The sequence below is a fragment of the Podarcis melisellensis genome (genome assembly GCF_964234715.1).
Source record: "Podarcis melisellensis genome assembly, chromosome: 2".
Classification (NCBI taxonomy): Eukaryota; Metazoa; Chordata; class Lepidosauria; order Squamata; family Lacertidae; genus Podarcis; species Podarcis melisellensis.
Window position 1 is genome coordinate 3,147,254 of NC_138529.1, and position 14,945 is coordinate 3,162,198.

General features: G+C 46.0%; 1 protein-coding gene across 4 annotated transcripts in view; it reads left to right on the forward strand.

The window, feature by feature from the left end:
• The window catches only part of HDAC7 (histone deacetylase 7), a 190,323-nt gene that overhangs the window by 76,596 nt on the left and 98,782 nt on the right, over positions 1-14,945 (forward strand). The window lies entirely within an intron of this gene.

Below are 14,945 nucleotides of genomic sequence, written 5' to 3' on the forward strand. Positions count from 1 at the left end.
TAATGGTGTCTGCTCCTGCTCTGGCTGCGCAGAAAAAGCATTCCAATTGTGCAGATAAAATATAACTGATGGAATTCTACATGATGGGGTATTGGTGTGTAAAAACAGTCAAGATCCAATGATCCCCCAGGTATGCACCTCCAGATGGTGGAGATGTCGGGCCCCACCCTGGTGCCCAGGCATCTTCACTCGGTCGCAAGTGTCGATAGGCAGGTGCAAAAATATGGCTAATTTCGAACACTGACCTCAGTTGTAGTTTCGGATCAATTTCACCCTATATTTTCTGTTTTTTCTTTCTTGTTCTCATAATTTGGGAACCTTTGAGCAACCTCCAACAACAGCCCTGTAAAGTAAGTCAGAATTATTATCCCTGCCCTGCCCTTTCCAGATGGGGGGGGCTGAGACTTAAGAAAGAATGGCTGACCTAAAGCCACCCCGTGTTTTCATGGCAAGATTTGTAGTTCAGGCTGCATATACACTATACATTTAAAGCACGAGGCTTTTATGAAAGAATCCTGGGAACTCCACAGAGCTAGAGTTCCCAGCATCCATAACAAACTACAATTCCCAAAATTCTTAGGGGGAACTCATGTTCTTTAAATATATGCTATACCAGCACTGATTTTTTTCCTGTAAACTGTACACTCAGTTCACTTGGGCCAATGAGGAGTTCCAGCTGTCCTGGCCAGTGCTTTGTGTGAAACCCAAGTATGTGCTCTAAAATGTGGTCCCAACGTCCTGTGCAATGTTCCTCAGCAGGCAGCCTATGTTTAAAGTGTTCTTTGTTTGTAGAATGTTTAGAAAAACATTGCTGTCTGTAACCCCTGACCTTTTCATTCCCTTAATCCTTGAACTTGCCATGCTCTGTCAGGCATGAGATCTCCCAACATTGGCAGTCTTTGCCCCAAAGTGACTACAGTTCATACAAAACAGAGGAAAGGGATGTATGATTCACCCTATTCCCCCCCAAAAAAAAACATGATCTGGTTTCAGAATTATGGTGCTAGGAACTGGGGTGCAATTGAAAAGGCTGTTTGCTGGTTGAAATAATAATTTTAATAAACTGTAGCCCCAGTGTAGAATCAGCTGAAATCATTGCTAGCTGTTTTCTTGTACTTTCAACATTCTTGCCTCTGCTTCACTGCCAAACCGTTCAGTGGCAAAGATTATTTCATAGCGACCTACCGGTACTGTATTTCCAAAGTTTTCTGCCTTCAAGCCTTGTTCTGCTAAGGGTTAAGGTGCTATTGGTCTGCTCCCACCCCTTTAAGGTGTGCTTGAGAATTTTCCAAGAACCATTAGAAGCTGGGCATCTGGGTTCCAGCAGCTATTTATAGCCTGGATAATAGATCAGAAAGCCACCTGAGCCTGCCAGCTGCCTTTCTGCTGGGTTTTATTTGAATGCTCTTCAGAGGCAACAGAGTGCATAACAAACAGTCACTCCAAAAAAACTCCTGCAGGCAGTTCCTGGTAGAGCAAGTGAGCAGGCTTGGCAAATGGACACTGTAAAGCGAGGAAGTGGCTTTGGGGGGCAGCTGGGGAGCTTCTTTCACTGGGCATCTAGAAACACATAATTCCAGATATGGATATTTTGGGGACGGGGAGGGGGACACACATGCATGCAAATATTGGGAATAAATTGAAATATTTTCAGCTTGACACTATAGGCCAGGCTTCTGGGCAAAGAGTCAAAGCTGCCTTTTCACATACACAAATTTCGTGCTTCAGCAGCCTTTTGATTCCAAACACAGGGGAAAATGTGCATTTCTGGAAATTCTAGATGCATGGTGATACATCTTTGTTTTGATGTTTTAAAACTGGGCCACTGTCTTAGTCACAGCCCTCCACTGTGTGGACCACCCTGACTGGCCCCCATTCTCCAGGTGGAGTCCCAGCCTCACCAGGGCTGAAAGCTGGAGGACATGCAGATAACCTTTAAACTAGGGGTCAGCAACCTTTTTCAGCCACTGTCCCTCAGACCTTGTGGTGGGCTAGACTATATGGGGGGGGGGGGAATGAATGAATTCCTATGCCCCACAAATAACCCAGAGATGCATTTTAAATAAAAGCACACATTCTGCTCATGTAAAAACACACTGATTCCCGGACCATCCATGGGCCGGATTGAGAAGGCGATTGGGCCACATCCGGTCCACGGGCCTTAGGTTGCCTACCCCTCCTTTAAACCTTTTGTGGCAAGAGGCAAAGTCTGCCTGGAGGCTCCTGCCTCCTCCCTCTCATCCCCCCCCCTTTGTGGGCCGTAAGTCAGGCTTGAGGAACTTTAGGCCTGGGAGCTGAATGTGGCCCTCCAGACCTTATAACTCTTCTCAGAAGCTAGTCAATTATACAAAGGTAAAAATTCATGTTAGTGGCTTAGCCTAAGTCTGCCCCCTGCCCAACCTCCTCCCCCCCCCGCCCAGTGTGTGACTCTCGGGAGGAGTGCATCCTTTGGGCTTAGAAAGGTTGGCCATCTCATTTGGAGCAGCTAGAAAACACAGAGGAAAACATCCGTCCCTTGATTATTGGACTGCTAGTGGGAGGCAACAGATTGCTTCTAGTAGTTGGGCCATGGGGCTTCCAGTCCGAGGTTTCTGTGTGTCCTGTGTGCTGCTTCACTGTGCCCCTTCTGATCATGCAGGTCTATCCACTTCCAAGCTGATGCACTTGTGGAATCAGGCCCTAGTCATTGGTGGTGGTTTTCGCCTTTTAGGATTCCTGAAGTCTTGCTGCATGAGATGTGGGATTTGAAATGGTGCATTGAATACTATATCCTGAGAATTCCAGCTTTCAAAGAAGAGCAGTTTTACTTTCTTTCTTAGCTGAAGAATTCCAAACTGTTGTACTTTCCACACGTACAATCTCCACAGTGTGTGTGTGTCTCAAAGAGTGTCTATTCTGTGAAGGCCCTTCTGGAGCCTCTGAGATGCATGTTGCACATGCTCTCCTCCCCACATCCTGTTTCAGCATTCCTCTTTTACGCTCCAAGCGTGCCAGTCCTGGATACATGAAATTTCATGGACGGCATCTATTCTTAGCCCACCAGCTAGTTGAGTAAGTCACGTTGCCCAACAGCAGTCATGAGTTCAAGACTTTTGAGGGTGGGGAAGGGAAGCGAGATAAGAATAACAGCTGTAAACATAGAGAAGGGGGAGAGGAACATGACTGATTCCAGCCCAGATGTTTTAAATTCATGACCATCTAGCTCATTTGACAGGAGAGCTATAAATTACGGGGTTGTGTCTCTATTAACGGAGTCTGTTTGAGAGAGGAATTTTGTAGAGTTCTCTAACTTCTATAGCTGCAGCAAGAGGTACTTTAATGCTGGATGCTCTCCCCTCCAGACTCCATGCAAAGCGTGTTCCCACCTCTACTCTGACCTTTATTTCTGGCCATTCTGACAGTATTAAGCAACAAACAGCATGTCTTTTGTAGTAGCCATTGTGACCTAGTGGTTCAATAGGGATGGGGAAACCTGTGTGTGTGTCCACCCTGATATTGTTGGGACTCTGTTGACCCAGACAAGCATGGACAGTGGTCAAAGATGATGGGACGTGCAGTCCAGAACAATCAGGGCTAGTGTCATGTGGAGGCCTGGGTTCAACTTTCTTCCTTGGTGGCCTTGGGCCACTCATGTGCTCTCAGCCTAACCAACCTCTTAGGGTTGTTGTGAGGATCGGAAGAGAGCCTTGTATGCCCCTCTGAACAACTTGCAGGAAGGCTGGGATAGAAAGGCAGCCTATGTATCCAGATCAATAGAGGGGAATGCATGGACCATGCTTGCTTACCCCTTCCTGCCATCATCTAAACTGTGGCCTAAAAGGTAGGCAGAGCTGCCCCTCTGTTTTCTGTGTGTTTTGACATGAGCCTCCACCCCCTTAAACACGCAACACACATAATTCTAGCCGGAGCTTCTGTTGCAATCTAAACCTAGAGCTGCTGCTGGGAAACTGTTCCCCTCCTCCTCCACTGCCCCCCCTTCTTCTCCCCAAAGGCACAAGCTGCTGATTGCCCCTACCAGCTCCTCGTGACTCTAAATGGGAGGAAAGTGCCTATTACTCTGCAAATGTCTCATCTGTGATTTGGAAAGGGATGATGGAAAAGTGCCAGACCTGCAGTTTAAAGTAGTGAGGCTTTACTGAGGACTTGGAGCACTCTCTGTGCAGTGACAAAGCTGCATGCTGGGGGCGGGGGCATGGCACGCCACCCGTGGGGATGTGGCGTGAGTCCTGGGGGTGTGGCATGCCGCCCGCTGGGGCATGGCACTAGCACAATGGGGGGTGCACGGTGTGTGTCTGGGGGGTGGCCGTGATGGTACCCCTCCTCCCCGATGGTGCCGGGGGCATGTGCTCCCCCCACCTGCCCCCGTTCCTCCACCAATGACTCTGTGGGGATGGTGTGAGCCAGACTTGTCTTTCACCCTCATTTCCTCAGTGTGCAAAATTGACACGTGGGAGAGTGCTTTCTCCAGATATCATGGACCCCTGTCAACCCAATGTGGTCAGAGAGCAGGTGATGGGAGCTGTAGTCGCAGATTAAGGAACAATGTTGGATGTGGAGCTGGGCAGTGCAGGCTCAAATCCTCTTTCCAGCATGGAACAGATGTGGTAGCCTTGTCAACCATTGTGGATCTTCCAAATCTCCTAATAATCCTCCAAGCAACTCCTGGGCTGCATGTGGCAGAGTTTCCATGTGGATTTTTTATTAGCTGACCCAGAATGTCAAGCTGGTTGGTTTTGTTTGTTTGTTTTTTGCTGTGTGGTGAAACTGGTCCTCAGTAACGGTCCCTGGGACAGTTAGGGCTTGCATAACAAGTGCACACCTCTTAGCTTGCTCCCAGTGCCAGCACACCTGATGTATATGCAAAGGTAAGCATGAGTGACAAGGCTCCAGCCCAGCCCTTGTGCCTTTCTGTCGAGCGAGTGGCTTCTGTCCCAGCTGTGTGGGTGATGCAAATCTCTCCTTTGCTGCAATCAGATGAGGCGAGTGATAATGGCTTGGTGTGTGGAAGAGGAAGGGCAGGTTCCAGGATGGAACCTGTGGGATGCTATCTCTCCGCCCACGTCAAGACATTTGCCACCTGTGCTGATCTCCTCCCACAGTTGTGACTGGTCCATGCTGTGTGGGAACTTCTTTTTTTAGGTCTTTTGCTGTTTCCCTGTTGTTTTGCAGCCTGACAGGGCAGACTTCCCCACCCCCACCTGCACCCAAAGAATGCATGAGAGCAAAGCAAGGCTAGAGGGAGGACGACAACACAGGCATTGCTAACTTCTCTTCAAAGATGAAGAAATGGCAAATTCTGTGCAGAGTTGCCAGGAGTGTGTTGAAATCTCAGGTCGCATAGTGCATAAACTATGTATAAGTGCCAGGGACTCTTACTACCTTCTTATTTCTGATTGGATATAAGGCCCTAGCACTGGGCACGATCCAGACAAAAGTTAAGAGCTGAAGTCCACTTGCAGATGAGTCTGCCTTATACTTGCCTACTGTTATCTACACTGATTAGCAATGGTTCTCTGGGATTTCTGAGCAGAGGTCTTTCTTTCCCATCATTTTGTACCAGCTCTTTCCAACTAGAGATGCTCAGGATTCAACCTGCTCTGGTTTGTCCCTGATATTCAGCAGGTGCTTCCCTGTGGAAATCAATAGCACTTTTTAAAAGGGGCCGTGTTTGGGCTAGACTGCTGCCACTGTTAACTGTTAACAATTCCTGTTTTGTCCTTGTGTTGCAGTGTTTTTTTAATCTCAGGTGTAGGAGGCTTGTGAGGGAAGCAAATAACCAGGCAATAGGTTTTTGCCGCTTCTGTTGATCACACTCTGCCCAGCTGTAGCAATGCCAGCTCCTGAATGGGAACTCCATGCATGTGATTTTACAGTTCTGCAACCACATCACAGTCTTTTTCTGAATGTCATCTACCATGCCACAGGTTCTATCTTTTGTGCCTTCTAGCTGTACTGGCACATGTGTAGAGAGCGAGAGAGCCTTTGGTTATCTTTATCGCATCTAGCACAGAGCTTTCCAAACTGTGTGTCGCGACACGTTTGTGTGTCGGCTCCAGTGTGTAGGTGTGTTGAGCGAATGCTCCCTACACTCCTCCCAGGGCTGGAAAGCGGTTACTTTAACCTCCAGTTTGCTAGTAAAACTGATTTACTGTGTTGCGAAATGATGCATGTCTAAAAAGTGTGTCACCAACATGAAACGTTTGGAAAGCTCTGATCTAGCAGTTACATTGGGGATCGCTGCTGGTTGACTGTACACTAATGCACAAAGCATGGGAAATAAACAAGATGAGCTTGAGCTCTTGGTACAGCAAACTAAATATGACATAATAGGCATCACTGAAACCTGATGGGATAAATCCCACGATTGGAATGTAATAATGGAAGGATACAATCTATTTCAGAGAAACAGACCAGACAAGAAAGGAGGAGGAATGGTGTTATATGTCAGGGATGTGTATACCTGTGAAGAGATCCAAGATTTAGAACCTCAAAGCCAAAGTGAGAGCATTTGAGTCAAAATTAAGGGAGAGAAGAATAAAAGTGACCTCATTGTGGGAGTTTACTATAGACCCCCAAGCCAAATGGAGGACATACATGATGCCTTCCTGGAACAGCTGGCCAAGCATGCAAAAGGAAGGGAGATAGTAGTAATGGGGGACTCAATTACCCGGATATTTGTTGGATGTCAAACTCAGCCAAGAGCATAAGGTCAAACAGATTCCTCACTGGCCTTGCAGACAACTTCTTTATCCAGAAAGTGGGAGAAGCAACAAGAGGAACAGCCATTTTAGATCTGGTCCTAACCAATGTTGATGACCTGGTTAGTGGGGTAGAAGTGGAAGGATCATTAGGCGCCAAGCATACTAGGACTCAATTTCTTGACTTTAAGAAAGCCGACTTCATAAAACTTAGGGAAGTGCTGGGTGAGATCCCATGGACACTAATACTAAAAGGAAAGGGAGTTCATGATGGCTGGGAGTTTGTTAAGAGGGAGATAGTAAAAGCACAACTTCAGGCAATACCAATGAGACGGAAACATGGAAGGTGCCTAAAGAAGCCAGGGTGGCTATCTAAAGAACTTTTAACTGAGTTAAGATTAAAAAAGGAAATGTACAAAAATGGAAAAGGGGGGAAACCACCAAAGAGGAATTCAAACAAATAGCCAGCATGTGTAGACACAAAGTCAGAAAAGCTAAAGCACAGAATGAACTCAGGCTTGCTAGAGAGGTTAAAGCAACAAAAAAGGCTTTTATGGGTATGTTCGTAGCGAAAGGAAGAACAAAGAAACAGTGGGGTCACTCAGAGGAGAAGATGGTGAAATGCAAACAGGGGACACAGAAAGGGCTGAACTCCTCAATGCCTTCTTTGCCTCAGTCTTCTCCGATAAAGAAAACAATGCCCGACCTGAAGAATTTGGAGCAAATGATTCAGCAGAGGAAACACAGCCCAGAATAACTAAGGAGATAGTACAAGAATACTTGGCTAGTTTAGATGTATTCAAGTCTCCAGGGCCAGATGAACTGCATCCAAGAGTATTAAAAGAACTGGCAGATGTGATCTCAGAACCACTGGCAGTCATCTTTGAGAATTCCTGGAGAACAGGCGAAGTCCTGGCAGACTGGAGGAGGGCAAATGTTGTCCTTTTTTCAAAAAGGGGGAAAGAGAGGACCCAAATAATTACCGCCCAGTCAGTCTGACATCAATACCAGGGAAGATTCTGGAGCAGATCTTTAAGCAAACAGTCTGTGAGCACCTAGAAAGGAATGCTGTGATCACCAATAGTCAGCATGGATTTCTGAAAAATAAGTCATGTCAGACAAACCTGATCTCGTTTTTTGACAGAATTACAAGCCTGGTAGATGAAGGGAACACAGTGGATGTAGCCTACCTTGATTTCAGCAAGGCATTTGACAAGGTGCCCCATGATATTCTTGTAAAGAAGCTGGTAAAATGCGGTCTTGACTATGCTACCACTCAGTGGATTTGTAACTGGCTGACTGACCGAACCCAAAGGGTGCTCATCAATGGTTCCTCATCATCCTGGAGAAGAGTGACTAGTGGGGTGCCACAGGGTTCTGTCTTGGGCCCGGTCTTATTCAACATCTTTATCAACGACTTGGATGATGGACTCAAGGGCATCCTGATCAAATTTGCAGATGACACCAAACTGGGAGCGGTGGCTAACACCCCAGAGGACAGGATCACACTTCAAAACGACCTTGACAGATTAGAGAACTGGGCCAAAACAAACAAGATGAATTTTAACAGGGAGAAATGTAAAGTATTGCACTTGGGCAAAAAAAAATGAGAGGCACAAATACAAGATGGGTGACACCTGGCTTGAGAGCAGTACATGTGAAAAGGATCTAGGAGTCTTGGTTGACCACAAACTTGACATGAGCCAACAGTGTGACGCGACAGCTAAAAAAGCCAATGCAATTCTGGGCTGCATCAATAGGAGTATAGCATCTAGATCAAGGGAAGTAATAGTGCCACTGTATTCTGCTCTGGTCAGACCTCACCTGGAGTACTGTGTCCAGTTCCGGGCACCACAGTTCAAGAAGGACACTGACAAACTGGAACGTGTCCAGAGGAGGGCAACCAAAATGGTCAAAGGCCTGGAAACGATGCCTTATGAGGAACGGCTAAGGGAGCTGGGCATGTTTAGCCTGGAGAAGAGGAGGTTAAGGGGTGATATTCTAGCCATGTTCAAATATATAAAAGGATGTCACATAGAGGAGGGAGAAAGGTTGTTTTTTGCTGCTCCAGAGAAGCGGACACGGAGCAATGGATCCAAACTACAAGAAAGAAGATTCCACCTAAACATTAGGAAGAACTTCCTGACAGTAAGAGCTGTTCGACAGTGGAATTTGCTGCCAAGGAGTGTGGTGGAGTCTCCTTCTTTGGAAGTCTTTAAGCAGAGGCTTGACAACCATATGTCAGGAATGCTCTCTGATGGTGTTTCCTGCTTGGCAGGGGGTTGGACTCGATGGCCCTTGTGGTCTCTTCCAACTCTATGATTCTATGATTCTAAGTAGATAAGTTATTTTATCGTTGCCTATTACAGTGGTACCTCAGTTTTCGAACAGCTTAGTTCCCAAACAACAACACTGCAAACCCGGAAGTAGGTGTTCGAACTTTGCCTCGGAAGCCAAACGTGCTCCTGAGCTTCCATTTTCACTGCTGCACAGCTCATTTGAGTCCCCAACATAGTAATTAAGGCTTTTTTCATCCTGTTTTACCCTTGTGCAGCTAATTTAAGTCCCCCCCCCTCATAATTAAAGCCTTCCGTTTCTTACTGCAGTGTTCTGAGGTGATGTTTGGTGCTTTTGTTTTTGCGATTTTTTGCATTTTTGTTTGTGGGGCTTTTTCATTTTTGTGACTGTGGCTTGTTTTTTGTTTTGTGATTGATTGATTGAGTGAGTGAGTGAGTGAGTGACTGCGGAAATGGACAAAAGCCCCTCATCCAAACAATGGCAATCATCAGCTTTTCCTTGGCACAGCTTTTCCAGCTTTTCCTTGGCACAGAATTGTTAATTGATTGATTTTAGGACAAAGTTTTCACAGTCCAGACAAGGAGGGTGGTTGTAATCAGTTTGTAGCTTCAGTCTTCAAGCTTCAGAAAATTGATTGGGTGTAACCAATAAACCAAAGCTTTGATTAAAGTTTAAAATTTTATCTTGATTGATTGGCATTTATAAAGCAAGAGAGAACTGTGAAATTTATGATTCCTGAAGGACATTTTTTCTGCTTTGCAGAGCACACCTTGAGCCAGATTTTATGAAAAGGAATAATTTAGATTGCTTTTCTTTCTGCTTTGGTCCAAAACCAGCAGATGTGTATGCCTTTTGCTGATCGTACTTTGAACTGTTATTATTATTGTGACCACCTTCTGCACAATGTACAATAAAGATATCAGAAAACAACAGAAATATTTAAAACAGAAAGCATGCAAAATAGACTCAGGGCTGGGGAACCTTTAGCCCTCAAAATGTTGTTAGACTGCAGCTTCCATTGGCACCAGCCAACATGGTCCGTGGTCTGGGTTGATGTAGTTCAGTTGCATCTAGAGGGCCTCAGATTCTTCATCTCTACGATAAAAAGGTAAAGGTAAAGGTACCCCTGCCCGTACGGGCCAGTCTTGACAGACTCTGGGGTTGTGCGCCCATCTCACTTAAGAGGCCAGGGGCCAGCGCTGTCCGGAGACACTTCCGGGTCACGTGGCCAGCGTGACATCGCTGCTCTGGCGAGCCAGAGCCGCACACGGAAACGCCGTTTACCTTCCCGCTGGTAAGCGGTCCCTATTTATCTACTTGCACCCAGAGGTGCTTTCGAACTGCTAGGTTGGCAGGCGCTGGGACCGAGCAGCGGGAGCGCACCCCACCGCAGGGATTCGAACCGCCGACCTTTCGATCGGCAAGTCCTAGGCGATGAGGCTTTAACCCACAGCGCCACCTGCGTCCCCATCTCTACGATACACAGTGTCAGAAACTCAGATACAGAAGCTCAGTGCCAAATGGCTCCTAAACCAAAGTTACAGTCACCGAAACAGAATGTCTAGTTGCACACTGGACCTAAGAGTTTTTAATGTTGTTCTTAATGCTATAACGACAGCTCTACAAACTTGTGTTTCCCCCCAAAGGATTGACTGACTATGATTGATTCTCAGTTAAGCATCTGGCTAGTTAGAGGACAACCCTGAGCTCGGTTAAGAACTCTGAGAACTTAAAGAAGAAAAGCCACTTGATCCAGGGGCCATCCACATATATATTATTCTCTACCTTCCTCTTTTTCTTAATGTTGACACAGACCATTTATAACATAGAAATATTATTCACAACTGTGAGCAGGGCAGTGGGGTGGGGTAAGTGAAGACAAGCTCCAATAATTAACTACAGTGTACACTGCTCCTGCTTAAATCATGTCCTTCTAGCTCCAAGGGGGTACTTTTTGCCGAACATGAGAACATGATATGGGCAATCCAGCAATGGAGTCAGGGATGGGGAACCTTTGACCCTCAGATGCTGCTGCACTCCAGCTCCAATCATCCTTGATCTGGGGCTGATGGGAGCTGGAGTGCAACACCAGCGGGGGGAGGGCAGTGCTGCAGGCCTTTATTGCTTTGAGGCTGGATCAGTACTTGATCAAAATGCAAATATTTCATCTGTGAACTGCCCTAACAACTAGTCAGGAGTGCTGGGGGCAGCGGGGAGAACATCAGCTTTTGTAGACATTAAAAATGAACTGCTAGTTAGGTATAACAATATGAACTGATCCAACATCTGCATAGCGTGTACCTGACCTCATACCAAGGGTTTTGCCTAATAGGAAGAGAGGTGATGTTATCGCTGTGTGCTGCGTTGGTAAGTCATGGTTGGAATACTTTCGTTCAGTAAAATTATGATGTTGACAAGTTGAAAAGGATTAAGAGGAAAGCTATGAGGAAGATCAAGTATCCTGAAGAGGAAAAGCCAAAAGCAGCGGATATGCTTGTTCTGGAGAGATAAGATTAAGGAGAGAGATGTTGACTTGCTGTTGTTTAAAAAATCAAAAACAAAACTCAAGTATTTAAAGAAGAATGTAAGAAAGGGGGAAAATAGGAGAATAGGAAGTTAAAGGGTTTAGATTATTGGATGGGTGAAAGCAGATTTAGAGTAAACATAAAGAGATTTGGGCAGGTTCGCGGGGAAGAGGAGTAGAGAGAAATCATGACTATATAAGAGCAATTCAATGAGTTGTGGAATCTCCTTCCTTGGAAATGTTCAAAGAGAAGTTAAGATAGATGTCTGTTAAGGATGAGTTTTGGGTGTAGGCCGGCCTGTCTTTCTGGCATAGCTTTAACCAGAACGGGTTGTGATAGCCCAGCCAGTGATGCTTCAAGCATAGAATGACAGGAGGTCTCAGGTAGAAGGTCTGGGACAGACTTAGAACCTGCGTTTGAGGACATTGCTGCTTTGGTGGGTCATTGACTAGGTGGGTCATTGATTTAACTAGATGGACCCCTCATCATGCACAGTGGAAGGTAATGCCTTGATGTGTGTCCTTCGCCCAGACAAGCTGTTCGCCAGATCCTCCACTGCTTATTTCAAGCTGCAGTAGAGGGCCCAGCGAGCAGCCCTTCTTACTCAATGCAGCATCAAGCAGTTCTAGGTTTTGCTTTTGTTTTTTGGCTTTCTTGAGGTCAGGACCCCTTTGTCCTTGGCAGCTCCTCTCATCATTATCTCAGTTCTGGTCCTGAAAGAAGCATCATTAACTTCCCTCTCCCTGTTCCCAGGCCAGTGGACAGGGGCCCCAGTGCTGGCAGGACAGTGGGTTCGTTCCTAAGTGGGAGATGTCCAAGAACATATCTGCACGCTTGGTTCCTGCCAGGGCATCTGCAAGGGGACCCCAGGCATCAATTTGCCTTCTTGTCTGCTGTGTCCTTTTCTGATCTCCATGTGGCATGAGAGGTGCAGCCTTCTTTGCAACCGAGTATTGGTTTCCTATCCTGTCCCTTCTTCCAAGTCAAATCAAGGCAGAGGTTTCAGAAAAGGCTGTGAAGTGCATTTGAAGCATTTCCAAGTATGTGTGTGTGTTGGCATTATTATTTCCCGCCCGTGTTTGCAATGGGGGATCTTCTGCATTCAAAGCGTGCCCTCTTCTGCTGAGCTACGGTATAAGGTATGGCATCCATACAGGAGCCTCATGATCAACAGCAAGGCTGTTCTTCACCATGGAGCTTCAGGTCCACGCTTCCTTGCTAAACTGGTGAACTTAAGCAGTAGGCACGGTTTAAACAGCTAGACAGTGAATATGATGATACTCCTATTTTTATTGATATTTATTTACTTAAAGCTTTTATAGCTTGTGCTTTAGCTAAAAAGGCTCTCAGAGCAGCTTACAAAAGTCAGTGCTAAGACAGTGCCTGCCTTCATGCTCATGATTTAAAAAGATATGACACTTAAGGAAAAAGGGCTAGGAGGAAGGAGGGAAAAGTAAACTCAAGCACATGCTCTTAAAGTTACAGTGTATAAACCTTTGAAAAAAGAGACATACCAAAAGCCATGTGTATCACATTTGGGAGAGCCAACATGTTTTGGGGGCATATGCCATAAGAATACTCTCCAAATTTCTCTTTTAAAGGCTTTTATTTGTTTATATTTTTTAATAATGTGTATCTGTCAAAATCTCAGAAACCATCTTGAGGTGGCCTAGACCCAAGTTCACCACACTTCCCAGGTCAGTGTCCACACTAGCTATTCAAACTTAGAACTCTTAAACTATATATTTTTTATCAATGCAAGCATTGCAAACATTGTCAGAGTCCACTTCCAAGTTGGTTCACCCCCACTAGCTCCTCAGCTTGTGTTTGCTGTGTTAGTGGAATGAAGTGTTGCACAAATGAATTCCTCTTGTGTTTGTTTGATTGGTTGGTTGATTTTAAAGAGTATCTAGCTCTCTGTAACTCCTAAATTGTGTGCTCCTTAATGAAAAATGAAATCTTTGTAGCTTCCTGTGACTCTGAAATACCCACACAGAGAGGAGGTTGCCCAATGCATCTCTGCAAAAGATTTGGTCTCTCCTCGTTCCAATCAACCTTGGGCTAGAATAAATCATCTATTTCTGCAGCATCTATTTTTATACTGTAGTGTTCATTTTCTCTTGAGACAAAAACACAGCAGAATCATTGGCTCTCTGAAGATGCTGCCTGTGTCCTTGCCATGAGTTGAGCCATTGGGTTTCCTCTCTTCCGGTCAGGAAGGACACTGTGGGGTCCTCTGAGGTCGGGTGCAGAGGTGGTGCTGATTCTCACCCTTACACTCTTGCAAGGCAGAGAAAACTGGCCCTCCAGTCTTGCTGGGTTACAGCTCCCATCGGCACCAGCCAGCATGGCCAATGGTCAGGGCTGGTGGGAGTTGTAGTCCAACAACCTCTGGAGGGCACCAGGTTAGAAAGGCTGACCTACTGCAGTCTTGAGTGGGAGGGTGCTGAGGAGGATTTTCCATGATAAGAGGATAGGTGCCATTGTTTTGCATGTCTCTATGAGTAAGAGAAGCAGAATGAAAGATGCAAAGTGGCAAGTATATGGAAATTGGCGTGGGTTGTGCAGTGTAGAACAATTGCAGAGTTGTAACTTTATTGGCAACAGATTAGGATGGCCTCTGTGACCTCAGATGATGATTCTTCTTTGCCTTAAAATTCAAGGTTTATATGTGAGTTTTCAGTATTCGCACATACAAATCCTATTCTAAGAGGCAAACATCAGGTGATAAACATAAGAAGGATGTAGTTGGATCAGGCCCAAGGCCCATCCAGTCTAGTGTCCTGTTCTCACAATGGCCAACTGGGTGTGCCTAAGGAAGCCCGCAAGCAGGACCAAAACTCTTTGGAAGTGGGCTGCCTGCGACAGAGGAGAGGAAACACCATGGCTCAGTAGTGCAGCCCAATCAACCTTGGGCTAGAATAAATCATCTATTTCTGCAGCATCTATTTTTATACTGTAGTGTTCATTTTCTCTTGAGACAAAAACACAGCAGAATCATTGGCTCTCTGAAGATGCTGCCTGTGTCCTTGCCATGAGTTGAGCCATTGGGTTTCCTCTCTTCCGGTCAGGAAGGACACTGTGGGGTCCTCTGAGGTCGGGTGCAGAGGTGGTGCTGATTCTCACCCTTACACTCTTGCAAGGCAGAGAAAACTGGCCCTCCAGTCTTGCTGGGTTACAGCTCCCATCGGCACCAGCCAGCATGGCCAATGGTCAGGGCTGGTGGGAGTTGTAGTCCAACAACCTCTGGAGGGCACCAGGTTAGAAAGGCTGACCTACTGCAGTCTTGAGTGGGAGGGTGCTGAGGAGGATTTTCCATGATAAGAGGATAGGTGCCATTGTTTTGCATGTCTCTATGAGTAAGAGAAGCAGAATGAAAGATGCAAAGTGGCAAGTATATGGAAATTGGCGTGGGTTGTGCAGT